General features: G+C 39.1%; 1 long non-coding RNA gene across 4 annotated transcripts in view; it reads right to left on the bottom strand.

Moving 5' to 3' along the window:
- LOC148051002 (uncharacterized) overlaps positions 1–27,095 on the bottom strand; it is a 144,487-nt gene that overhangs the window by 104,165 nt on the left and 13,227 nt on the right. For all 4 annotated transcript variants that reach the window (XR_015700623.1, XR_015700622.1, XR_015700620.1 and 1 more), the window contains exon 2: positions 24,357–24,640. This is a non-coding gene — a long non-coding RNA (uncharacterized LOC148051002). The remainder of the gene's footprint in view (positions 1–24,356; positions 24,641–27,095) is intronic.

The following is a 27,095-nucleotide window of genomic DNA, read 5'->3' as shown; positions in this document are numbered from 1 at the left end:
ACGTTGTCATTTTTCTCTGGACCTGCAAGAAAAGTGTATGAGCCTTCAGTTCTGAATGTGATTTTCATGTTTCTGGAGTCAGTCTATCAGGGAAAAAAAACCCCAACAAACCAAACCTCTAGTTTTACCCCACATGCCCTGAATTAGGCATGTCCATCCAACTACACAAGCCTTGTTTCTGGCTTCTTACACAACGTTGTGCATCCTCATACGTACATGGAGCCTCTAAGCATGCAGCCCCTCTCCTTGGTGGGGTTCTGCTGGCAACATTCAGACCTTCAAATAAAAGGAACGGTCCTCAAGTTTCAGGAATTTCTCTGTTTCCCACCAACCAGCTCATTGACCTGCTGCCGTCCTAGGGCAGCTACAAGTTTCCTGTGGAATATTTCCCCTTGGCTTTACCTGCTAAAGATCCTCAGTCCTCTTCTCTCCCCAGAAGCCACCATTTGGCCATTAAAATGGCCTATAAAGAGTAACTTTTCTACACAGCCAGTCTTGATATGTATTAAGGACATATCACATGTCCATGCCAAGGTGAGGTACCTACAAGTACAATTGAAATGGGGGTGCCATGGATAAACATCGCCAAAGACACTTCCCCAGCCTGCCCGTGCCATCCCTCTGTTTTCACAAGGGTCACTTTCTGGTCAATAATGGGGAGAACACAATATCCCAAGTTCAGTGAAAAGATGTACATCAAAGTGTCATTCTGAGTACCTAGTTTTAACTTATATCAGCATTTAACTGGAAATCAGTCTCACTTGACAGCGGATGAAATATACTTTGTGCAGGATGATACTGCCCCCAGGAAGTCTGAAAAATAAATGCCATGTAACTAACACGTTTCAGACACAACATGTGCACACACTGTGTGGGTTAAGAGTGAGGAAGAGGTTACGGGAAGCTAGTCTCAGTTTGTAGAGCACCTGAAAAAATGTTGGTTTTTGGAGACAACCCCAAGGGGAAGGCTTGTGGGAAATCTTCTAAATGGTGTGGAAGAAACACAGCTTTAAGATCTGCTAGTTTAAACAAACATTTTTGTTTTGTCTTTAACTAGAGCTAATGAAGTGCCCCACTTAGTCTGAATCGCTAAAGGGTTATAACAACTAATACCAACATAGCCTTAGGTCAAGAAGCATGAGCTCAGCAACTACCTTTTAGTATTCAAGAGCTGCTGCAAAACAAGCACGGAAATCCATCGAAGCTGAAGAAATAGATCCACCTTCAGCTCCGCTTTGAATTCGGCAGTGTTTGCTGAAGAAACAGGAGACAGTGGGAGCTACAATTTATCACAGCAAACACTCCAGTCATTTGTGCAGCTGATGCTGAGATATGTAAATAATGCTTGAGAGTATGTGTGTGTGTATATATATTCATATATATGCATTTTATGCACATTATATATATATATATAACTAGTATTAAGCAATCTAACAATTTTCTAATTAATTGGTCTTTTTCCATGAGATGACCTGGTTACTATCCCAGAGAAGCAAAACAGCTGAACAGACACCTATAGAAGAAAATTCTGAGTACAAAACTAACAAGCAGTTCACATTTTAGAGATGTTAATATGTTATTCCAATATGAAGCTGAGGAATAGCACTGAACTTGCTTTTGTATTAAAGGTCGGGTGCAGTTTGCCTTCCTTACATGAGAAATAGGGTCGAGAAAGAAGAACAGTCCTATTTCTTTTTCCTAAAGAAAGTTTATAGCAGTTATCTCTCTAGCTGAAGAAGGATACTGCAAGACCAGCTTTGGTTTTTTGTAACATAACATGAGGGCTCCCCCATTAGAGACAAAATTAACATATTATTAAGTATCCATTTAACATATTTTACATGCATACACATTCACATCAGCCTAATATAAAAAGCTGCTGTTAGAGCTTGCTGTACCAAAAATCGCTTGTGATCACTTATTCGATCTGAAGGTACAGTGTAACTAGGGATCCTCAGGCAGCGCTTCCACTGATCTAAGTTGCACATGCTTGTTAGCAGAATTAGTGTTACCAGAACAATCCCAGCAAGTTGGCTAGAGGTTTCCTCAGCCTCCAGTATTTTGAAATGTTCTCCCTTGCTGCACTTTGCAATTTGGAATGAGAGATGAGGACTCCCAGGCTTTGCTTAGAATTGATTTGACTACACTTTAACAAACACCATCTCATTAGCTCAACTGAAACAGAAGTTATATTTGCTTTACAAAGTTGTACCATCATCCAAAGCAGACAAAAAGCAGGTACAACAGTTCATTTCCAACACCAGGACTGCAAAAGTCAGTGTAACACTAGAACTACAATATGGTGATGCAGACCTAGCAAACTAACCGCACTGTCTTCCGTATATGGGTACAACATATGTGTATAGTTGAGAAAGCTTTGTATACATTGGTGGCAGCTGCAAATAATGTCAAGCTTTTACTTTTCCATTAAGAGGAGCACTTTCCTTCAGCCAGCTAACTGGCATCAATAAATACAACCACATCAAGCAGCAATTCCTGCTGCCTCCTGAGGACATTAGCCATAATTTCATGAGAAAAGCAGGCAGTTAAATTTTTTCAAAATTTGTCTCTAAACTACCAGCCTATTTTATATTTCTTTTTCACATAAGAAAAAAAAATTACATTATAATTACTCATTTTGCATGTGCACAAGCTCAGCAAAACTACATGCATAGTTGATAAGGCAGAGCTAGGACACCTCAGGCAAATATTTTGATTATGGCATGTGGCACGCACAAGGGTGAGCAGGTAGCGGGTATTACCACGCGGAGAAGGTGCTGACAGAATGAAGCACTGCAAAAGCCTAATTCTGGGCTGGCTGTGTTTGTGTCTGGGAAGTGGAGAAATGCCTAAATACAGTGTTTTTAGACTTCACCAACAGGCAGCACATAAAACGCTAGAAATGCCTTTGATCTTGGCAAAATTAGGAGATAGGACTGTATTTGGGTCAACCGCCCCTTCCTTTTGCACCCTTGTAGAAGAAAAAAAAAAATCTGAAGGAAGAGCAGCACAACAAAGACAGCACTGCTCCTGTGAATAGAGACAATAGAGGCAAGCATTTCTAAAATAAAGATATTGTGATTAGGTTATACATTCCTTTTTTTAAAGCCTGCATTAATTTTGATTTATATTTAAATAAAAATGATTAAATTTTATCTTCTAAGATGGAAATGTTGTGATAAATACTGGCCCATGGCCAAACTAATCTCTAAAGCCTACAGCTTACAGCCCCTGTTGTCTTGTATGGATATTTGAATGGCAATGGGTTTTATCAGTATTTCTAAAGGCACTCATTTAATTATGTGGTTGTAAGAATTTTCAAAACCCCAAAGAATTAACACTACCAATACATATTCATATTTCTCAAATTAATTCAACCTGAACATTTGAAAATATTAATTTAAAAAACACACTCATTTATTTTTATTTCTGTAAATACTCACAGCTCTTTTCTGGTCTCATTTATGCACTCATTTTATTTTTGTATAATTACAAAAAAATGATGTAGTGAGCTCTCTTTCTTTATGTTACATAATGCTGGCAATTGATCTATTTACAATGAGGTGCCTTATCCAAGAAAATTACTTGGAGAGTGAAGGAAGCTGGTAGCCCCCGACAAAGGGCAAGTCCTGCTTGCTTAACTCACATGTATGTGCATGGGGGAGCCCGATTCGGGTCCCACTGGGGTAAACCCACTGACTTCCATGCTGCAGCTCCCGATTTACAGTGCTGCGAGACCGAACTCAGGCCAAGCAACTTCACTGAGCCATTTACATGCCAAGGATATAAAATGGAGGTCTTCTTTTAAAGGGTTTAGTGACATAGGAACATGGGCTGCTTCAGGGTGCTCGCTCCTGAGGAGCCTTTCCAAATCATGGTCATTTCTGTGCTAAGTGCAGGAATGAAGACGAGAAGACAGGGCAGAATATGACCATTACTGGTCTGTTCTTAGCGACTCAAGAGTATCGGCAGACTTCAGATATAAAATAAATCCACCAAGGGAAGTGCTACTTTCCATGCAAAAGCCAAACGCAATCCTATTCAGTACAATGACCAAGTGCAGGATCACTGACTCCCAAACTATAGCCCACACAGCATTGTATTTTGCCACAGAGAACTGTTACCAATACACTGATGTTCACCCTGCCTTACTTGCACAGAACAAGAGCTGATGGCCTCACAAGACTGAGGACCACTTCCTTGGCTGCACGGGATACACAGTTAATGTACAGGCTTGCTCTGGTGTATCAACTCAAATTCAACCCTCTGCTTAGAGATGCAAAACAACTCTTTTGTTTGTTTCACTGAATGCTACCAAAAAAAAAAAAAAAAAAAAAGATCTAAGATGGCCAGCCTAAACAGATTTTTGGGGGTTATGTGTGTATTTGATTTTTGAACAAAGGAAAAAAAAATATTTCACTGTAAAACAAAGCTTTGCTATGATTTGGAAAACTGAACATTGCGGAGGGCTTGGAGACTATTTTATACATAAAAAGATTTGTAAATGAAAAGTGTTCTTGCCAAACCAAGAAATTGGAATGTTTTACTTAAGAATGTTAAAATAAACCAAGTCTAACTGAATTGGTGGGGGAGGGGTAATTTTTTGCCAAATTGTTTACTCTCTATAATTAATTTTGATTTCCCATGTTCTACACACAGCCTATAGCAATATGGAGTTTATCAAAACAGAAGCCACAGCACCACTCTTTGCAGGCCTCTCTACACAAAAGTGCAGTTTTATAAAGCTGATATTTTAGAAAATACAAACTTTTCTGCTCAAGCAATTATCACACTGACATCACACACCAGATATTCAATGTTGTGTCTTTTGACAAGTGTTTGCCCAGTTTGACAGGGCACACAGGTACCTTAATTAGGACTCTTTCTTCTATACAAACTCACGTACAATTATTATGGCATCATTCTAACATATTTACTACACACAGCAGAGAAAATGACATTATTGCTTTTTAGCTGTCACTTAAACGAAACAATTCAGAGGTTATATGGTTATTTCTAGAAAAAGAATTACTATTTCTATTAGCATGCATAACAGCAAGAAGATTAAACATTTTGAGAAACACAAAATCTGCCCTATTCCTTAGGCATCTACCCTATTTCAAGTTCAGGAGTATGTCAGATAACCTATTTTTTTTTTTTTTTTTAGGCTTCTTATAACCCACATACTTCTATCAGTTTAACATAAGTAATAACAAAACTAAATTCCCTATACTACCACTAAGGCTGCTTAAAGGACTTGCTTTGCTGCAGAAGCCATGACATAGGGGACTGAAATCTCTAATGAAATGCCTCGTACATTGATTTATGCAGCTTTAGTGGTACCATTAACTGAAAATTGTTCTTTTCATGGGCTTATAGAGAATCTGGTGGCTGTCATTGTTCATGATTCAGTGAGAAGACTGGGTCTAAAATTACTATTGCATTTGGGTGAATATGGGAAGGATGGAAATCTGTCCTCATTTTGTGTTAATATTTCATATAACAAATATAAACCTTCTGTATCTAATAATATATTAGATTCCATCACTAACACAGCTGTCATTAAGTATTCTCTTTAAAAGTCTTCCTGTTTAGAAAGAAACAATTTTTTTCAAGTACTAGTAAGGTATATTTTTGGGGGAAAAAATACATACATAAACATATATATGTATATAGAGAGAAATATTTTTATAGACACATATGCATATATATATATATGTAAGAATAGCCAGGCAGTAAGCATTTAAAATTGTATTTCAGACACTAATGCAAGCAGCTAATCCTATTTACATTCATATTAGCCCTGGGTATCTTTTTCCCTAAGATTTACACATTTGTATGCTTGCATGAGTTGAACTGCTTTTTGCATGATATCAGTACTTTTGTAATTTAAATCTATAAAAGGCAATTTCTTTTAAATATACTTCCTAACAGTGGGTGAAAGAAGCACTAAACTTATTTGAGAGCTGTACACATCAGTAAACATGTGCACTCAACTCCAGGCAATGTGCTGTGAGAGAATTAATCTTATACTGTATTAGCTAAAGAGAAAGATTCTGGGACTCAAAGTAACAAGCATGGAAAATGTCCAAACGTTTTCTTCCTGTTACCTAGAAAATGTGTATTTTTTAGGATTACGATTTTAAAAATTCAAGCCTTTTTTTCAGTGAGTGGTTACTTTGATATTTCCTTTACCTTACTCATTTTAAAATTTATAACAAAGGTAGTCCATAAATAGCACTAATTAACAGTACTGATCTCTAACTTTGACTGCCTTCCTCTAGTCTATTACCTTAATTCCGAGCAACATCACAGGGACCATACTTTTAAATAGAAGTCTATCACCTGCTCATACTCCCTACAAATATATAAAGGCAGAGTTAAGGATGATCTTCTCAGTGAAATTATCAGGAATCAGAGGGAAATCTTTTTGTAAGAGACATGAAAATCAAGGCATTTCTATGAGAAAGCCTTCAGATATGCTTGAGCAGAACACTACTCGAGTTGTAAGACTTGTAATGGGTTGTGTGCAGTAACTGATAATGCCTTTTTGACTATTTCTTTGATTTTATAAGTTGTTTTCATATGAACCAACAAAGTTCAAGCACGGGGGAAGAGATTGATTTTGAAAACACTTTCTAAAATAGTCAGTAAAATGAATTTGCACCTCCTGTTGACATGTTCCCCAGAGGCTGGTGAACACCACATTTCTCCCTTTCTTCTGCAGGTTAAGTCCATCTACTGCTCCTGGTCTTCTGCTCTCTCTCACTCCCTCCCCTTTCTTCTTCCTGGATCCCAGGCTCTTCTGCCCAAGCACCCCTGTGCTCTACCCACCATGCCATATTTCTGTGGACCTCCCGGCATGCCCTCTCTTTCCTTTGACGTTTGGAGCCTCTCTTATATGCCTCTTCCTGCCTCACCCGTCTTGCTTGTCAATGCCATTTGATAACAATGCCTTTATAACTGTTACTGTGATTATTCATGCATAAAAAGATGTTGGGAGCATGTCGGAGACAAATATTCTCAGATTCCTAATGCCCTTTCTAAAAAAAAAAATCAGCCATTTGCAAAAGAAGGGAGGAGGTGGTGAGGATTTATTGCTCCCCCCAGCTCTAAATTATGCCAGCACAACTTTCATCTCAAAACAAGCCAGTATATATTCTCTGATATATTCTGATAATCCATCTGTTGCCACACATAGACATGTATGTGGGTGCTTCTATTTCTATACACCTAAAAAAAAAAAAAGGAGATCATGTTGCCTAGAAGAGTGCAGTTTACAAACTTTTCATGAGTGACTAGTCTAAAAGCAGATGTGCATTTCATATGTTGTCTCATCATAATCTTCAAAATAACAGACACATACCATCAGCAGCGGCAAGGATACAGCTAACAGCTACAAGTCTCAAGAACTGCATTTAACCACAGCAGCACCGCATTATTTCGTGCCCTTTTTTGCCTTGCCCCTAAAGGAGTCAAGAGCATGATTCTGGAAAGAAATACTTAATTTAAGAAAGGCTTTTGCAGGTTGCCTTTCAGTAATGGTCTCTCACATACGGTGCATCCAGAGATGGTTTAACGTGACCTCCTTTCTACCCACCCTTTAGGAAATAACTCTGCAGAGCAGTTCTTTTATTTTAGTCCTAGCATTTTAGATTTGAAAACTGGATGCAAATATTGTTTTAACTATTCCCCAGTCACCCAATGGGATCAACAAGAATTGATCTCCATTCTTTGAAATTAGCAGGTTTTACACCATCTTCCTCATGTGTCAAACTTCCCACCGCCCCTTTTTTTCCCTCCTCCTTTTTTTTGGGTGGGGAGGGAGAAAGAGAGATGGGAGGGAGGTGAAGAGGAGGAGTGGTGAAGGGTGAACCAGCAAACAATGGACAGCAAGGGAAAGGGACTGTGTTGCTCGTTGTAAGTGTCTGGTTTTGTTCCAGCCTGTTTCAAGTACTGATATGGATATGAAGTCACTGGCAAACTAACACTCTCAACTTTAGTTAAAAGAACTATAAATCTGAAATGAATGTATAAATAATATGCAACTGTCTAGACAGTATAGGTCACTTGCAAAGAGACTGGGTCAGGAAAAGATTGTCCATCAGTCAGACAACCATAACTGATTCTGATGCTAAATAATGGTTTAGATATTCAGTATTCTATATATGCGAAAGGCTTCACTGAGCATTGGATCTTCCCAACCAAAGTAGCCTTCTACTTATACATATCTTTATGCAGCCGTTAAGAAAATGCACATGCTATTTAAACATTAAAATTAATGCCGAAAGAAAAAGCTATTTAGCGAGGGACTGGAACCAACCTATGTAATTGGCTTTTGGTAAAGCAAAAATAACTATCATACTCTACCCTAGATAAACAACCTAAGTTTATGATACCAATAGAATCTTAAAAAGGGCAAGAATTAAAACTTTAAGCTGACAAAGAATCTTATTTCCACTTACAAAATCAGTTCACAGATACCTTCAGGGAATTGTATGCCATATAGTCCTACTTTGCACTGTCACACTTCAGAACACGCTAACTCTCAGGTATCACAAATGTAACCACAGTGACTACATATGCTTCTGGAATTATTCTATGCATTATAATACATTTTTTGCCACTATTTTAACAAAAGAAGTAGGTGGTCTTCAAGGTAATGATACTGCCATCCTAATGCTTTCAGGATATACAGTAAGTTTTGGCAAGACTGGGGATAGTAGCCAAGACCTATACAAAATATGTCATTTATTGGCAACTTACAAAGCACGTTTATATATTTGCTAAAAAAAAAAAAGAAAAAGAAAATACATGGGTAATAAATCTGGCATACACACCAGCTGGCACAGCTGAAAAGCAGGTGTTATAGCTGCAAGACGCAACCAAGGGCTGGGTGTGAGTCCCAGTCCCAACCCAAACACATTCCTGAATAAAAGACTGGGTCCTGTAACTCAGGGGATGCAGCAGATTGCTAACTCCTTCCAGAGGTGGTTTGATTTCAAGGGGGCTTCACATGGACGCATCACTGCGTGCCTACGCAACATGCTGCCAAACACATCTAAGAACATATTCGAATACTTGGTAATAGACTTCCATCAAACTGAACTGCAATATCAGTAGTATAATAGCTCGTTATACTGGCTATATTACAACGCGCCTTCTAAATCCTTCTGGTGTTTATTCGGAGTGGAAACACACAGGTTATCCTGACACTCAATTCTGAAACCTGCTATTGTGTACTAACTATATTTTTCAATGGATGTAAGTTGAATTCCTATGGAAAAAAAATAATCAAATATCTTGCTACCTCTCTATCTACAAATGCTATCAAACATTTCTGCACAGAAGCTGCAAATTTGTGGTTTGACCTTAGGTTATGCAGACCTACCCTAGTTCAACTTGAATACAAGACACCAACCGTATTAAGAATTTTAAACACTGCATGCAAACAGAAAGAAAAAAAAGTCATGAAAGTTAAATACAAAGCTTGATCCTGTCAATCCTGTAGCTACGAGTGGCGAAGGTTGCATTGAAGTAAGAGGCATTCAGCAGCGATGACAACAGCTGGCTCAAGCGGCACACAAGAGTCTCTTGCGACTTATACCAAGCAGAGGCAACTTCCAAAAGTCACATCTACAAAGCCAGGTCAGGAAGCCCCTCACACACACACACACTGCACTCTGACATGCAAAGGCTGCAAAGTCCTGATCTGCAAACCTGAAGTGAATTTCCCATGTTTGAGCATTCATATGCTGGCAGAAAATACAAAGACAGGGACATGCCCAAGTTTGTTTTTTCTAAGGCACTGCAAAATCTTTGCCCGTTTGTATCAGTGGAGTATCGTTAGCCCTTTCTCTCTCTTAACTAGACTTCTGTATTTTTATTCTAAAACCAAAAATGCTTAGAAGTCAATATTACATACAAGATTTGAAAATGAAAGACTTGTTTTTAATCAAGGCTAACAAAATGATGAGCACATTGAAGTTATCATTTAAGCCGTATGGGCCAGTCTTGTTCTTGATTAAAAAGACTTCTTTCCAGTTGAGAAAAAATAAAATCAGGATATACACAGTTAAATTAAAATGTTACATTTTGGGAAGTTTTTTGCCGGTTTTGGAAGGAAGAGATTTTGTAAGAGATTCTATTAGCCGATACTATTCTTTGTTTCTCCATCAGCAGCCTACAGGCAGAGATTTCAGGCTCGAATACAAATAGATTATGCCAAAATAGCTGTTTCTGAATAACTTCACGTATGGACGTTTTTATTCTGGAATAAGAATACAGTTATTCAGAAATACCTAGCCCTACTTTAAATTCAGACCCTGCATTAATCCAAATTAGCTTTCAAACACAGCCATCCCTTAGGCCATTAGAAGCCTGATTGTGCCTGGTATTACGACCTTGTGTAAGAGCCCTCTCCAGCCATTCTGCCTCTAATCAAATTTATTCTGAGTTGCACTGTGGGGAAAGCAAACTCAGGCTTACACCATAAATGATTTTGAGGCTCTGAATCTCTGTTTTTCTTGTACTGTTTTTATAATGATCTCTGTCAGCTGTTCAAAGTGGCTTTGTCACTACCATCAGGTATCCCTACTTCATCTGATTAATTTCATAAACCAAGGTTCAAACATGCACTGCTGCATTGGAATTAAATGTATTTATTTCGAGTCTGTAAGGCACAGTTTATAAACTCTGAGAATATTTGGGGGGCAGTAGAGAGTCTTCAATGCTGCGGTGCGAATGGAAAGGCTTTTCATTTTGGATATGTCACTATCATTTCACCGATTTTAAAGTACTGTCCAGTCAGGCACATAAAGAGGGGTTTTTTGTAAAAGTCAAGTAGAAAAAAAAAAATGTAGTTACACTTCTTCAGAAAACATCCCTTGTCTCCAAGTGTGTTATTTTCTTCCAGATGCCATAGCTACTTTATAAACAGAGTTTAGTAAGTAATTCCAAAGGCTTGTCTGCACTTGAAAATTAATTTGGATCAAGACAGAAATGTGAATTTATAGTACAATATGTTTTTATAAAGTTGTTCTCTTCGCAATAAGCCCTCAGGTGCTTTTTCGTAAATGGATATTCCTTAATGAAAAGTACCTTGGATTACACATACAGCATGTAAAGCAAGGAAGCAGATGATTTTTACATATTTTTGCTAAGCACAGACAACCACTGGCACCCAAGTTCCACTTGGGGGGGGGGGAGGGGAAGAAAGGAGAAAAGAGAAGAGAATCCATGTTACTCAGTATAACATTAAACAAGTTTCAGTCATGGTCCCTCCCTGAACACTCCTCACCCATTGCTACATCAGTATAAAGCTAGCTTATTACTGACAGCAACCTTAAACTATGCCTATTTCTTACAAAGAAACAATAAAAAGCAACAGAAAATGTAACAGCCACTAACCAGCTGGGAAAGCAAAATGCTGCAATCTGGTGGTTTTTTGGTTGTTTTTTTTTGTTTGTTTTGTTTTTATAGAGGGAGATTTTAGGGTTGCAGGGCACAGATTTTGCAAAAGTTAAAGGGCCAGTTGCAAAAAAGCAAGCTGGAAAAAATGACATTATCAAAGTGTCCCCACACAAGGGAGGGGGAACACAATCAGAAATACGGGTACGTTTCTCTGTGGTCTCTCAGAGGGCTTCTCCCTTCAGTGTAAGTTGCACAAGTTACAGAAGTGTACCGAAACATTCAAAATCCTAATGACTGAGTACAGCATGAGCTGTCAAGGCATTTATGTGACCATTCCCTTATCCTCACAGTCTGATCTGTGGTTTAGCACTTTCAAAAGCACCCAGCACCGGGCTAAAGGCAATCCTGTTCAGTGGGAACCAACACCCAGCACTTTTAGAAGACCCATGCCCAGTTAAGAACAGCGATCATCACCTCGTGTGCTGGAAAAAAAAAAGAAAAAACCTAACCAACCAGTCTTAACTCTGACCTCTTAAAATACACTGTCCAGCTTAGCCAGAACAACAGCGATTCCTGCTCAGTCCTGCGACAGAAAGCTCAGAGGTGCCCACCTTCAGGAGACAAATCAGGACTCTGGACTCAAAGATACAGGAACTTCCTTGCGAAGCAGAGTAAGATGCCTCCTGTTCTCTTCTGGATTTTGTACAAAATAAGTGCCTGCACCTCACCAGTACCTTCGTGAAGTGCCTAACTCTTCCTGTGCATGCAGATGTGACCACTGCAGCGGCATCAGTCCTTGTACTGAAAGGGAACCTATGTTAACTTCTAAGAAAGCTGTTTTCCAGGTACCTCCCGACCACACAACCCAGACCTTACTCCACTCCATGTGTGCGAAGCTTCCCAGACACTAACACAGAAAGCAAAGCCCTAGTGGCGCTGACTCACATATTTTCATATATTACTTACCCACAAAAATCCTCTACTTGCATACATGTTAGCACAGAACACCAGTATTGCATTAGGTTTCTAACATAGAATAACAGCAAATATTGTTATGTTATGAGCAACTGAAGAACTGTTCACTTCATGTTTTGGCTTCAGTTTACCATCAGCTTAGAGCTTACTGCTGGTCAGAGCACCAATGCCATTCTGACCAAGAGGACAGGAACGGCTAATTGAGGGTGGAGGACCACGTACACTGGAATACTTTGGCTTAAACTGTTGTGAAACCAGATGCAGCGGTTGCATCATTGCAGCTTCTGGCTCCAGAGGCAGGGGCAGCTTCCTGCTTCATTTGCAGTTTTGTGCATCGTTCTACATTTTCCTCACACGAGGCACTGCAAGCGTGCCATACTTGCATAGCCAGAGCCATTCATGCTGCTGTTATTCTGTCCCAGAAGACTGAAAAAAGAGAGCCATAGCAGACACGGACAAAAACTGGATCCCTGGCAACGGTAATGTCCGTTCACATTGCTGAAAACAACTCTGCTCCTTTAGGAATGTCAGGGCATCTGCATGCATATTTGTATCTGTTCTCTCACTGTTCAAACAAGGACAGTTATCCCAAGGGAAACAGGGGATGGAGTTTATGGCAGCACTATTCTCTACTTGCTTCCCAAATTACATTTAAGCAATCTGACTAGTTAACAGTTTACTGTTTTAGCATTAAAATTTGGCAAATGAGAACCTCTTTTTGAAAGAAAATTTTGTTGCCATTTGAAACTAAATTTTAAAATGACACTTGGGCTGACTGTAAATATGCAATGAATTTATTTCTTCCTAATTAATTCAGTTGCCTCTGCCAACACTGTTTGGTTGTTTTGGGTTTGGGGTTTTTTTTCCAGATCTATTTATGTTTGATGTACCTGGGAACCAATCTACCTTTATGATCCAGAATTAGAGTTTTCTTTGAGTTACTGTTATCTATCAAGAAGCAGCAAAGCAATATTTAAAAAAGCCAGTCTCTAATGCTTTCTTGATTTTACATTTTTCTAAGTCAGGGAGGAAAAAAACCTTCAGCTTTAATATTTCTTTCTATATATTTTCTTACTCTTAAATCCTGATATTGGGGTGCATTCTATAATCTTTTGGGAGGGGATGCTGGTTTTAGTCAAAAAGGATAACAAACTGTTACAAATTCAGTGATGGAGAAAGAAGTGCCAACTTTCCTGCAGGTGAAACAAAGGCAGTGTCATCAGCTGACCTTAGAAAAGGAGAAAGATTTGTAAGTGACAGAGATCCACATAACCGGAGGCACGAGAGGAAACTCTCTGGCAAAACTGCTTTGAGTTTAAAGGTACATGGAGCATCATGTTGTACGGTCATTTAGACCATGATCTCGAAAGACTCAGTGAGGCTATTTTATGCAGTATGCCATTGAAAGTCAATGCACGGTATGTAAAATTAAACATGAGTAATCCTTTGCAGAACTGGGGCCATATTTAGTTAACCTTTTGCAGGGAAAAAAAAAAAATCTTAAGGTTATTTTCTAAGATTCTATTAAGTCCTGCTGTATTTTAATAGGAATGAGGATTTTGTTTCATTTTTGCCACTCAATATTTACATGGTTGAAAGGAAAACAAAATATTAATCCAATCTAATCTTTTTAGGATCAAAATCCCAAACAACACATGTGAGAAATGCTGAGGAACAGATAAGCAAGAGGGAAGGTCTTTTATATACAGCCTTGCATACAGTCAAATCTATTTTAAGAGTCTAACCTTAATGAAAGCTTCAGAGATTAAAAAAAAAAAATATATTTTTTGCATGTAGAACACTTTGAAGAACAAGTTGCCTTCAAATTTCTGTCACTGATGACAAGTCAAGGATAACATTAGAAGTCATGATCATAGAGATGCCAGAAAAATTAGTCAGAATGTATCATGCTGCCAGATCGATATGCTTCCCCAAACCAAGAACGTGGTCTGGACAGCAGAGAAAAGGAAAAATACAAACCACATTTTTAGGACAAGAAACCAGCAAAAAGAAGGTGTTTTTATTTTTAAAAAAGATATAAGCTTTTCCTTTCTTGTTTTTAAAAACAAAAAGAAGGGGGAGAAAGAAAGAAAATGCCAGCCCAGTAATAAATCCCAAAGTTTAAAAAAAGAAATGTGCATTTCACTTCAACTGACTGTCTTGGAGCAAAGGACCTCCCCCAGGGGCTAAACTGAGTTGTCCTCACACCACCCATAGGGCAGTTCATCATAGCCAGACTTGAGTTTTTCAGTGTGTGTCTGAACGGTCACCTCTACAGCACCTCTGCTCTGGCCACTGACATACCACTCCGAAGCACAACTTCCGAGGACACCATTGTTGCTATTTCCTAAGAAAAAAAGTCTTATCAGAATGCAGAGTCTATTTTCTCTTCACCACTGAACCACCTCTTGAAAACAAAGTAGTTGTTCATCAGACTCTAGCTAACATACCTCTAAAGCTACAGCTAATTTATTTTTCAATTTTTATTGAGCTACAAACCAAAATGAGAAATACAAAAGAAGTTTAAAGACAATGGCAATAGCATTCTAGCCTGATCTCCTAGCTATCTGTGGAAATCTTTAACATACAAACATAAGCTGGAAGACTCCAAGGACATCACCAGAGAGAGTGTATAGGTGAAAGGAGGCTTTATAAGATACAAACATCCTTTTCCAGACTGACCATCAATTGTGCTATGTCAGTGCAGTAAACAATGCTCAGGGTGAAAAGGTATCTAGGAAGAATATTGTGCATTAATATTTTTCGTAATACAGAACAAGAAGTTTTACCGAGATGCCTTCAGGAAGTTGCAATGAGTGATGTCAGTCAAATAGAAGGAATATCTAAAAATCAATCAAGACAAGGGAATTATTAATTAAGCTAGCTTAGGCAACAGAATTGTCCTGAACCCTCATGTTCACACGAGGTACCCTAACTGATCAAGACAACAAGGGGATCCCATCCAGAACAGCCAAAGTAGTTCTGGGTCTCAGCCTGACCCTGTGCCCATCAGTGATTCCACTTCTGCAAACAAAGGCTTTTGGAGCAAGAGATAAGGCCAAATTCATCCCCACTTTTGACTTCCTTTAGGCAAAGCAGCTCAAGCAGATTTGGCCCAAAATCTTCATTCTTACATGGGAAATGACACACAATTTCAAGTCAGGCATCTCAACAAAGTGGTAGTAAAATGGATAGCTGCCTTTGTCACTGCTACCGTGCTCCTTGTCATACACTCTTCTTGAAAAAGTTATTCAGCCGCTTTCTGACAACGGGCTCTGAAAAGAAATGTGTGATCTAAAGCAAATTGAACAGGGTGCTGTTCTTGTCAGAAAGGGATCAAATCCCACATCATTCAGAGCACAGCAAACTATCTTCCACTGTCAGCTATGATTTGCCTGTTTCCTTCCAGCCAACTGTCCTCAAAAAATAAACATCACTACACAAAAAGCAATTCGAGCTGCAGCACCAAGTTGGATTTAGCTTATTGCCAAGTCACCTGTCCCAGATTCACTGGACTAGATCACTGAATGCTGGATAATATGGTAGAAGAGAACACACACAAGCCACCACACAGAAGATAATTGCATCCACACTGCCTACTGGAACGAACAAAATTATATATGACAAGTTTATAACTCCAATTCATTCTCTTTATCCACTGACACAATGAGTTGGACACTGTTTCTCTAAATTGCTTTCTAAATGAATTCATTTCACAAATTACTTTTCTCCAAGTTGTCTGTACATGGATAATTATATGGGTTTCAGAAATACACGTGTGGAATGGTCCTGTAGATCGTATGGTATTGGTTTTGTACAAACTTCCCTCTTGACTGAAAGAAGCAAGGGGAAAAGTCATGAGAGCTTCTGAAAACTCTCAGCAAGAGGGAACCAGAGCTGACAAAGACGCTAAGATACATTTAGGGCTGCTAAACCTTCTCGGTCTTAGGACAAGAGTGAACATGCCCAAGTCATTCCTTGGACAATTAAGTGGAATTTATATTTTAATCCCTTGTTACCTTTACAACAACACAGTGAGTATGTGCAGACATAGTTCTAGTTGTGAGGTATGACATTTTCCTCCGATTATTTAATTGCTTCTGTGCAGGGAGCGAGGCGAGGAGCCTTGCAGACTCTGACCCTTCTGTGTCACGTAGCATCCCTTCAGAGTATAGCTAATGCTAGTACAAATACTCAAGTACAGAGGAGTACATGCAATCCCAGCTTGCAGTCTTGGGAACAGAGTTCTCGCATGTTTACAAGCGCAGCCGAAGCAGACGCCTTCTTAACTTTAGGAGAAAATCCAAGGGGAACTTCATTTTAATTTTGTAGTACTCATCCCAATATCCTATATTGCTTTTGTTTTGTTCTCATTTTTAGCCATGACACCATAGCTCTGATCAATGCCACAGAAATATCTAGGAATCATGGCTAGTATGGTACATTGTCCAAATAACAACCCAGATCGTAGACCACCAAGCTGCTTCTGTGTATTAGCTGAAGCAGGAGGTTCCGGTTCCCGTAACATCCAAACACTCACAGAACTGCAAAGCTCAGGCAATGCTTTGTTGGCAAACAGAAGACGCTCCAACCACTGGCATCCATTAGATATGGTCCTCCCAGAGGTCATGTGGTTTGCCCAAAGATAGTCACTTTAGTTTATGAAACCAGTGTTAAAAAAAAAAAATCCCTTCTAGGAGAAACCCTGAACAACTCTGGAAGTTTATGATGGGGAAAATGTTATTTGTCTTGATTCAGAACTCGTACAATTAACACACTAACACGTCTCTCAAACAGCACACGTCATTAAAATGGTCGTTCTTATGAGCAAAGTCATCAGTCTGAGTTTTTGTCTATCATTTTTACATGCAAACCTCCATAACTAACTAGACATATGGAGTCTAATAGTCATTCTTGTTAAAAGGCCATTATGCATATATTGTCTGGGTGATTAACAGATCACAAAGAGAGTGGCCCACTTTGAACTCTCCAAAAATGAGCTTTTTCAGTCCATTTCAGATGGCTACGTTATTGCTTTTATGAGTAAAGGAGAATTCTGGTACATTCAGTTCTACTAAACATATATAATTCCCTATTCAGAATATACGTATAAACACAGTGCCAGTGTCCAAAGAGCATTCTGTTTAATGACAGTCCTGTAATTCACAGCCCTATTTCACACATCACTGTTACAATTCAAATAGGAATAAGTCTTCATGCAACATAAATAAACATATATTTATTACCTGAATAAATATTAAGTATTGGAATGCTGAACTGTTTTCTTGGTGGGATCTCGGCTGTGCTCAGGAAGCCAGGACTTTGTCCATTCTCCATAAATAAATGAGCATGAATTGGAGGAGACACCTGTCTCCTTCCACCTGCCCATTTAACTGGAAAGGTTCACAAAGCCTGCAATCGATCGCTACAGTTCAAGTTATTGCCAACATCATCAACAAGATGCTGAAAAGTTTACTCAGAGTGACCAACCTAACCACTCTCATTTGCTTCCCTTCTTATTTCTTATTTCCCTCAATATTTCTTCCATTATTCACATTTGGCAATGGTACTATACTGAATGGGAGTAAACTACCATTTGTTTCAAATTTACACTATTATAGAAAGCTAACTTCTCAAAGGTATTTGAAGAAACGGTCTTTTCCCAGATACTGAATATACTCAACTATCTGTCTGTGAGCAAAGATAATAAGGTATCTGAGTAAGTCAGCTATTTTACTTTTCTCTGCTACATTAAAAAAAAAAAACAAAAACAAACAAACCACACAACATATTAAATGCTAAAGCAGAGTGCAAGGAGTAAGTTCAAAAGTGAAATGTTCCCAAAATCCAGTAGGTATCTGTAACAGCAGGTTTCACTTAAAGTGGATATCACTTTACTGGTTTTAACAAACTTCAAAGTAAGTGTCCTAATGCAACTCATTTTGTGTGTCTGTTTTACATCAGTCACAATTCTGTATCATGGTTTCACTTCTGCCTGATACTTATCATAAATTTTTGTAACTGGAAAGCACACTTAGTGTATGGATTAAATTAAGAATGGTTTTACAAAGCAGCATGATAGCAGACATTTATGTTATTAACTCACTTTTTTACATATCTGCTGATATGTTGTTAGGGCATGTTAAAATACAGTATGGTAATCCATACCACATACATCAGCAAGATAAATACGTTTAAGTGAAACAGAATCAGAAATCAGTTTTATGGGGCTCAGTTTCAAGTCAGTGAAATATAGGAAAATTTTTCACATAAAACTATTAATTTTCTAATTCATTATACCAGTTTAATTCAATGGAAAATGGCTAATTTTAATAAAACCAAGTGTCAGTGCTGATGGTGAAATCTTATACACAGAGAAAGTTAGTCTCCTAGGAATGCAGCCTGGAAGCGATACCTTGAATACTGAAAAGGTATTCCCCAACATGGCACTTTCTCACTATTTATCTGCACATAGTGTCCCGTATGATTTCATAGCCCTTGGTCTTTCTAACTTTGAGGAGCAAGACCATGTGTAATATCAGCATCTGCAAGGCAGTTTAGAGGAGTTAAGCACACACCTGCCAGTGAACTCCCACAGGCGCTATGAACCAAAGTTTTTGTTCCTTTAGAAGAAGTCAATCCCAAAAGAAATGTTGTGTGTCTATTTTCTATACGGATAAGTAAAACAACAAATGAAGAAGGATCTGGGAGTAGGGGGCTGCCCTGATTCTCAGTTATAACTCCTTATTATGCCTCAGTCCTCGTCCCCTCAGTCCTCTTCCAAAACTAACGCCTTTGGGTTCCCCCAATGACCTTACTGTTTTGGGATAGAGAACGGCCAGTGCAAAAAGTGCAAACTGGATTTAAGTAGCTGTCGCTAGAGATGGGAGAGTTAGCACATCTGGCCCACGAGGCACCGAGTTCAGACTTAGCCTTGAAGGAGTGATAACAACATAGGGAGCAACAGGGAAAAAGTACACCATACGCTCTGCTAAAGGGACACAAAATCATGCCATTTTTTTCAGTCACATTCAGACACCTAAAGAGGTGCCAGCATCCCTCAGTGCACACTTATCCAATGGCAGGGGATAGCAGTGGAGGTACATTTTGTTTCATTTCCTATGCCTTTGATTCAGTCTGGATAGGATATTCATTGCTGTCATTCAAAAATTTCTCTGGTTTCATCCTGAAACACAGTTTTTCCAGGGCTAAGGAGCATGTCACTCTAAGCAGCTCGCAAAATATTTTTAACCCGGAGACCTTTTTTCCCAACCATCTCCCAAAATGTAGACTCATTAACAGATGGTGTAATTAAATCTACTGTAAAGCCTGTAATTTTGCTAGAAATACTTGATTCTGCCTGGGCCAGCTACCCTGTTTCTGACTCCTCTGGGACATGCACACAGTATACCCACTGTTGCTGGTCACCAAGGATCAGGAGTAGTCATTTGTAGAAGGGAAGGTAAAAATCTTCTTGGTGATCCCAGGAGCAAATGGTCATATCAGATGCATTTCCAAGGCAAAATTAAATTGTTCCTTAAGGCTGTAATAAAAACCAGCCATTGAAGCTTATTTTAGGAGCATTTCATTGATCCAACAGTATAAAAACGAAAGGCTGAACTCCGTTAGAAGGAAAAATTTTAGCAGGCACACAAGTATTTGAGCTGCAGGACTGAAACTTGTTATATCCCCCTCTCCTCTTCCCCCTCACTACACGGGTCTTGTCCCTGGAAGCAGACGGAGGTCTCAGAAAGGCCGAGTGTCTCCTGTCCAAATGCATACACCATGCCATGATATCATACATATTTGCCTGCCTGTATCATAGCAGTTATGCCTCTAAGGACTTACGTGGAGCGACCTAATGAACAGCAGGCTGCACAGAGGCTGCAGTGTTTAATGCCAGCTCTGCCACCGGCAGAACTTGACCACAGGTCAGTCATCCTCACTCCTTCATGTGCAAATGGGGGGGAGGGAAGACTTCCTCCTTACAGGTGTCTTAAGTGCTGCAAAGTCTCCTCTGCAGTACAGGTGAAACATGGGACTGTACCGTTGGCTTCAAAAAGCTAACAAAATTTTCTAGGGAGCTATCGCTGATGTTTGTCTCCATCCAACACCCTTTAACTGAAGTTAACTGATGGTACAACAACAGGAACACAGCCACAGCATGAACACGCAGAATGTGCAATAGCAGGAGTTGTAATTATTTTCCTGTGCCCTCCTCCAGGTACATGCAAGTACAGTATTTAAAATTGTCAGACATCAGCAGTTAGACACATCCAGAAATCATAGTTGCCCCCATCCAGGAGGAATTATGATTTATTGTAATTTTGAGATTATACAATAGTTATTTAGTCATTTTAGAGTACAAACAACTTTAATAAGCTTACAGATAACTTATTAGTGCGGTGGAGAACTCCTTTGAAACAGTAATTCAATTACTCCCTCCCTTGAAAAATCTACAATATCTAGCACACATAAGAGGAGGCATCTCATGTAGTAACTTGTCCAACAGTTGTAAAGACGGAGGGAGACATGAAAAGAAGATGCTGAAATATGTATAACCACAGAGTTCCAGAATAATAGGAGTCAAAAATGATAAGATATCAAGGATCTTCACAGTCTTTAAATACTGCTAGGGGCCACATAAAAAAACCAAAATTATTTTCAACTGTCTGTATTAGTACTTTGAGTACTTTGACTCCTATTTATACTGCATGTTTTTCAGGGGCAGAATCATCTGTCTTAGATGCATGCTGCACTATATGCCACGTCCCTAACCCATAACTAACACTCCTAGATGAGTTACTGCAATATCTATCTAACTATCTATATAAAAGAACACTACTAATAAAGAGAAATCAATTGCAGGTTGTAGCCCCTTTCCTTACAGCACATCTACACCACCAGCAACATGCCTTCAACAGACATATCTCAAGTCAATTTAAATCGCCTAGATGAGGTGCCACGAGGTATGCAACTGCAGTAGCTCTGGGCTCACCACACGCTAACCACCCAGTTTCATAGCCTGCTCAGACAGGGCATTAGCAGAAGCCAGCATGGCTATATCCACACCACGTGTCAGGCCACCAGTTACAGACCCCCTTTTTCACTTACCCTACAAGCTCTTGTTTCAGCGGCTTGTTCTTAGGAATTACTTTTTTCTGTCCTACACTGAGCTGCAGAGCCACATGAACAGGTGGGGACACAAAGATGCTCCGAGATAGAAGACATAAAACTTGCACAACCAACATAAGGTGTAAATTCAATTCAAAGAATAAAGACAATGCTTTCAAAAGCAGAAATTCATCTACTTCTACAGTTCCATTCAAGCAAAGAATTTCTACTGCTACACAAGTAGGGAAGATGTTTTGTCAACATAATAGAATGATTTCCAGCCCCTTTTAATATCCAAAATTTATTTCTTTGCAGGCTGGTTTAGGAAGAAAGCAATTGTCGCCATCAGCATTTGAATCCATTCTAATGAAGTTTAAGAGATGTGCATTCCCCCCAAAACATGGCTGAATTTCTCAGCTACATCATGGCCAGAACTGACAGACAAAACTGCATAGACAATCCTGTGTTACATAAAACACAATTTACCCAAATAACCCCCCCAAAGGTTATATCCCTGTGCTACACGTACATTGTAACATAATTTCCTGGCTCAGGCACTATTTCTGGTGCCCATACCTTGGTACTAACCACCCACACTGAGAGACTGGCTGTTTGGAGATACCTGCTTGCATGTGTAATCCATGACATGTGTGCTATGTCAGTAACAGTTAACATGTACTAAGTGTATAAATGCTTAACAAACAAAAATACTTTGTGCCCAAAATGAGGGAGACAGACACTTTGAAAGCAGGTATGTTCCCCTGAAAGGCAAAGCGTGTTACAGTTAATAGGAATGGTTATTTACTATGAATGCTATCATTTATGTCTACATAAGCATTTGGATAACTTATGTGCAAATTTATACTTTCTTTTAAAGATACGAAATGCCATCGTCTTTCATCAATAGGCCTTGAATAAAAACTACTGATGATTTGGACTGCAACATCTTGCCTATCAGTAAGCATGAAGAGGAAAAAGTACTTCTCGACAAGGAATTTAGCAACCCCTGCCTACATGACACACCTACACATTAAGCTCCTCAGCCAGCCACAGACACCACAGGATACACAGCCCTTGGTTTCCCCCCTGAAAAACCTCTGGGGAACAAGAACTGCAAGCTTTTAATAAAAGCAAGGGAAAGCAATGCAACTGTGAGACAGTAGATCTCTTTGGCAACTGTCCAGTATCATTTTCCCTGGGCTTTCGTTGTCTTATAGCCTACAAACTAACTTTCTTGTTCTTACTACCTGTGCATCCAACAGCCACCAAGAGCCTTGAAGGACTTTAGGTGAGCAGCATGAGGCAGTACGAGCTGCTACATCTTTAGGGATAACCCTGGAATTCAGTTTCTGTTTTGATCAGTGCACCAATAAACAATGTCTTACACTGACCACTGCGACAAGTGCTCTAGCTGTACCTGGACTCCAGCAAAACCCCAAATTCAGCATGTTAGGAGCTTCATTGGCTCTTCTAGTTGCTTTCCTTAAATCAGCCATCACCGACTGGAGCCTCTTGAAACCAATCTTTCATTCATGACTCCACTGCCATCAGGTACTAGGGAAAGCAACAAACTTTCACTGACTTGGTCAAACAAGGTAATTGCCCAGAACCCGATAACTTTATCATTGGAGATACTGTCACCAGTTCTCTTAGGGGCCTCATAAACTTAAATGGCTCTTCAGATAAGGACCAGCAGATTTCCACGTGATGCTAACCTCAGAGAGAAGCATCTTGGGAATGTGAGTCAATCACAAGTCACTCTCTCCTCCCATCTATAGGCAAGCCAATACCACAAAAGGTGCAGACAACTGGTCAACAACAGCAAAGGTACTTCTTGCCCCAAACACCCATAAAATTACAGAAAAAAGAAAGGGAAGTTATCCAAAGGGAGGAAGGTGTAGCAAATTTTTTCATTATATTTTTATATTTCAAGTTTATGGCGGTGAAATGGAGAGCTTATGCAATTCATTTGGACGTAGGGCCTCCATCTGTCCCGGAGACAAGAGCTCCGTTTAGCAGTACCTTATAAGATTAGGTACTTGCAATATTACTTCAAAGAAATTCTTGACAAATGTTTTGTCAACATCTCAGAATGCAATACTTGAAATGAACCTTCTGTAGAAATGATATATAAACAAACAGACCTGGTAGGGTGAAAAACTAATCTTAACACTTAAAAAAAAAATTAAGTGAGGCAAGGATTTGTTCAAAGAACTAAACATTAAAATTATTCTACTTTTCAGGTGAATTTTACATGCAATTTTATAAATTTGCAGTTTTCAAAAGCCTGCAAAGGTTGACTTACAGTATACAGTAAAAGAGAAAGCCTGGATTCATTGGTGGAATCTGATCATTTGATACAGATTTTAGGGTTTTTTGTTTGTTTGTTTGTTTTTGTTTTGTTTTGTTTTTAAACTCAAGTAGGACAGGTCACTGACTGTGTGTTCCTCCCAAGGTAATTTGCTATGATGCTAAAAATGGTCTCAGAATATCAGAGGCAAGATTTCATTTTATGATAAAACTAAAAGGCATATAAATTATGGTTGGCAAAATAACCAAAGATAACACTCATTTATGTAAATATGAACTGTACAATACAAAGAAATATTCATTTTTGAGAAGCATATAATAAGATTAAAAATCCTGCTGATTAAAGCAAATAGCCTTTTTAATGCATTTTGGGTTAGATGCAGAACACTTCCAACATGAAATAGAATTTTGCTAAATTCAAAATATAAATAAAAGAAAATTAGAGAATTAATTAGAAACAACAAGCTGTATTTCTGATCACAGCCAAGCATACAAATCAGATAAGATAAAAAGGAATTTTATATCAAGTATTGTCTATCACCCACCTCATCTGCCTGTGTGATCACAACTTCTGGGATGCTGTTGCTGCTGTCATCTTTTCATCTTCATGCTGAGCTTCTTCTGTTCCTCCATGAACCGACAGATCCGAAGAACCATAGCCTAGCACTTCACCAACGCGCTCCTCATCTTCTGGAAAGTCAACGCTGACTGAAGCCTCACCATCTTCTACAAAGGCTGACAGGGGCTCTTTGTTAGCACCGTGCGCGCTATCAGAGGTTACCTGAGCCTCGTCAAAGGTCTGGTGTCTCAGGATGACAAACTTTGTTCCCTGTTGAACAAAGACAAGACATAAAGGGCCTTTCAATATGACACTGACTACTTTAGCTTTGCCACGATCTATATTTGATACATAAGGGATCCTAAGCATGTATGATGCCGGAGACTATAACATTTCAACACTTGTACAGTATCTTTCTCAGGGAGAAAGGATTCTGCAAAACAAAATTATTACAGCAACATTCACCTATTTCCACAGAGAAATCCTTTACACACACACCAAAAAAAAAACCTGCACACATTCTGTATCAAATAAACAAGCAAGTCTCAGCAAGAGGAAGAATTCTTTGAAGGTACTCACTACTACCACAAGATTCAGACTATGCTTCCAAGTCAGAGTAGCGCAGGGCTTTCTCCCCCGCTCTGAAACACCTGGTGCGGGCTGCTGCTCATAGCGGCAAGCTGAGCTATACAGCTCTGTAATCCATCAGGGAGATGAGTTCAGCTGTCTAGGAGGGATGTCAGAGTAGCATTGGCACTACAGTTAAACTCATCTTATTAGCATTGTGTTTGTATACAAAATACAATGCATTACACATCCAAGTAATTCACGCTCAGGGCAGTGTTATTAAACTCCTTCCTTTCCTACGTATTTGATGTTTCATCTAGCACTAAATTCCAAGTTTTGGCATCTAGCGCGTGCAGTGTACATCTCCTCTTCAGCCTGCAAACATTTATCACTGGATGTGTGAGAAAAATACAACCCTTTTTTTAAATGCAGTCCCCAGATGCATGCTATGCAACCCTGTTATCCAACATTTGATTATAAAGAGACATTATTTCATTACAATGATTACTCTAATTGTTTCTACTTCTGGCCTTTGAATAAAATATCTTGACATTACTCCCCCCCCCCAAAAAAAAAAATAAAAAATTGGCAGAGTATGACTTTCCAAATGACACAGGACATAATTTACTACAAAAGGGAAATGTTCTGTGACTAAAATGACATAATGTTGATTTCCATGCAAAGCATGGTCTCAAGGATTTACAGAATAGACAAGAATGACCACATATAAGTCTAGAGTTTCACTTAATGAATCTCTGTAGCAAATTTACACTGGCCAGTTATGTACCCCAGTAAAGCCATGATGATCACTCTTCACTTGCAGAGACCAAAATTGACATTTGCATTTGGGAAAAAGTTCAGATCTTTGGGAACAGCAGAACAACCTTGAATACACGCAAAACTCATCCTAAGGGAGTGTCACCACAATATAATGAGCAAGTTCCCCCTCCATGCTAGCAAATTAGCAAGGTAATATGTTCACTCCTTTATACGTGCTGCCCAGGATCATGGTTACTGGTCAGAAAGCAGCCTGAACACTGGGTACTGTTGGTCTGCTACATATTTTCATGGTACAACTTGCAATTACATCGTATCTTGACCCACAAAATCAGTATAAACTTACGATTAGATACATCCAGTATTTCCTCAGGATGCTGCAGATGCCCAAACACTTCTGACATGTTCAGAAAAGCAACACACAAATTGCAAGACCACCTCAACTTCTCAGAAACAGGCCCACAGAAATTGTTTCTGCAACCCACCAACACAGATACTGCGAGCGAGCTCTCCCTGGACTGTGATGTGCAATAGTAATGTTGTAGCTGTGACAGAGTAAGGCTATGAGCAAATAAAACCTTTAAGAAGAAATATTGTCTTTTACTAATTAACTGATATAGCAAGCTCTGAATTGGCAAGCTCCTTGTCACAGCTCTGGATCTGAAACGTCAAGCTGAAGACAGCAAGGAACGACTGCTCTGAAGGAAAAGCTTCATGAAGAATCAAGGATGAACTAGTGCAGGGTTGCTACTAAAAGGTTTCCATCTTTCTTCACTCTCAAGTAAAAAAAAAAATAAAGTAAAATAAATTGATGAAGCAGCACCAGCTACTTGTTCATAGGCAATAACCAGCGCAAGCTGGAGAAAAAGTTGTGGTTTCCTCTCTAATTACAGACAAACTACATACATCAGGTTCAAAAGAGTGTGATGGAACAGACACTCTGCTTGCATATGGTAACAACCGGCATCTGCCCAAAATCTCCCCTTGGACGGGGCGGAGAAAGGAAAATATTGATTAAAACTGTGCTATGTTTGGATCTTTTAAGAAATGTCTTGGCCTCACCACAGACGATCAGGTAAGAGCTACGTCTTTGCATTCAACTGTAACTTTAGAACAAACCGGTAAAAGCATCATCGGGAAGACTTTAGTGGGTAATATATTAATTTTTCAAATGCCAAAACCCTAGACCATCTTTTTTTGTTCTAGATGCCAGAAATACTAAGCAGAATGTGCTTCTGGATATGGACTTGATGTCACACCTAGCAACCTGCAACAAACAGCATCTGATTTTTAATCATGACAGACAGAAGTATTTTCAAACAGAAAGCACCCTTTTCTTAAGGGCCTATTCAAACAGACCAGAAAATGCCTTCCTAATTAC

The sequence above is a fragment of the Nipponia nippon genome, unplaced genomic scaffold (assembly GCF_047370975.1).
Source record: "Nipponia nippon isolate SJK-2023a ecotype South Korea unplaced genomic scaffold, ASM4737097v1 scaffold_7, whole genome shotgun sequence".
In the NCBI taxonomy this organism is placed as follows: Eukaryota; Metazoa; Chordata; class Aves; order Pelecaniformes; family Threskiornithidae; genus Nipponia; species Nipponia nippon.
This window is presented reverse-complemented; position numbering and strand designations above follow the sequence as displayed.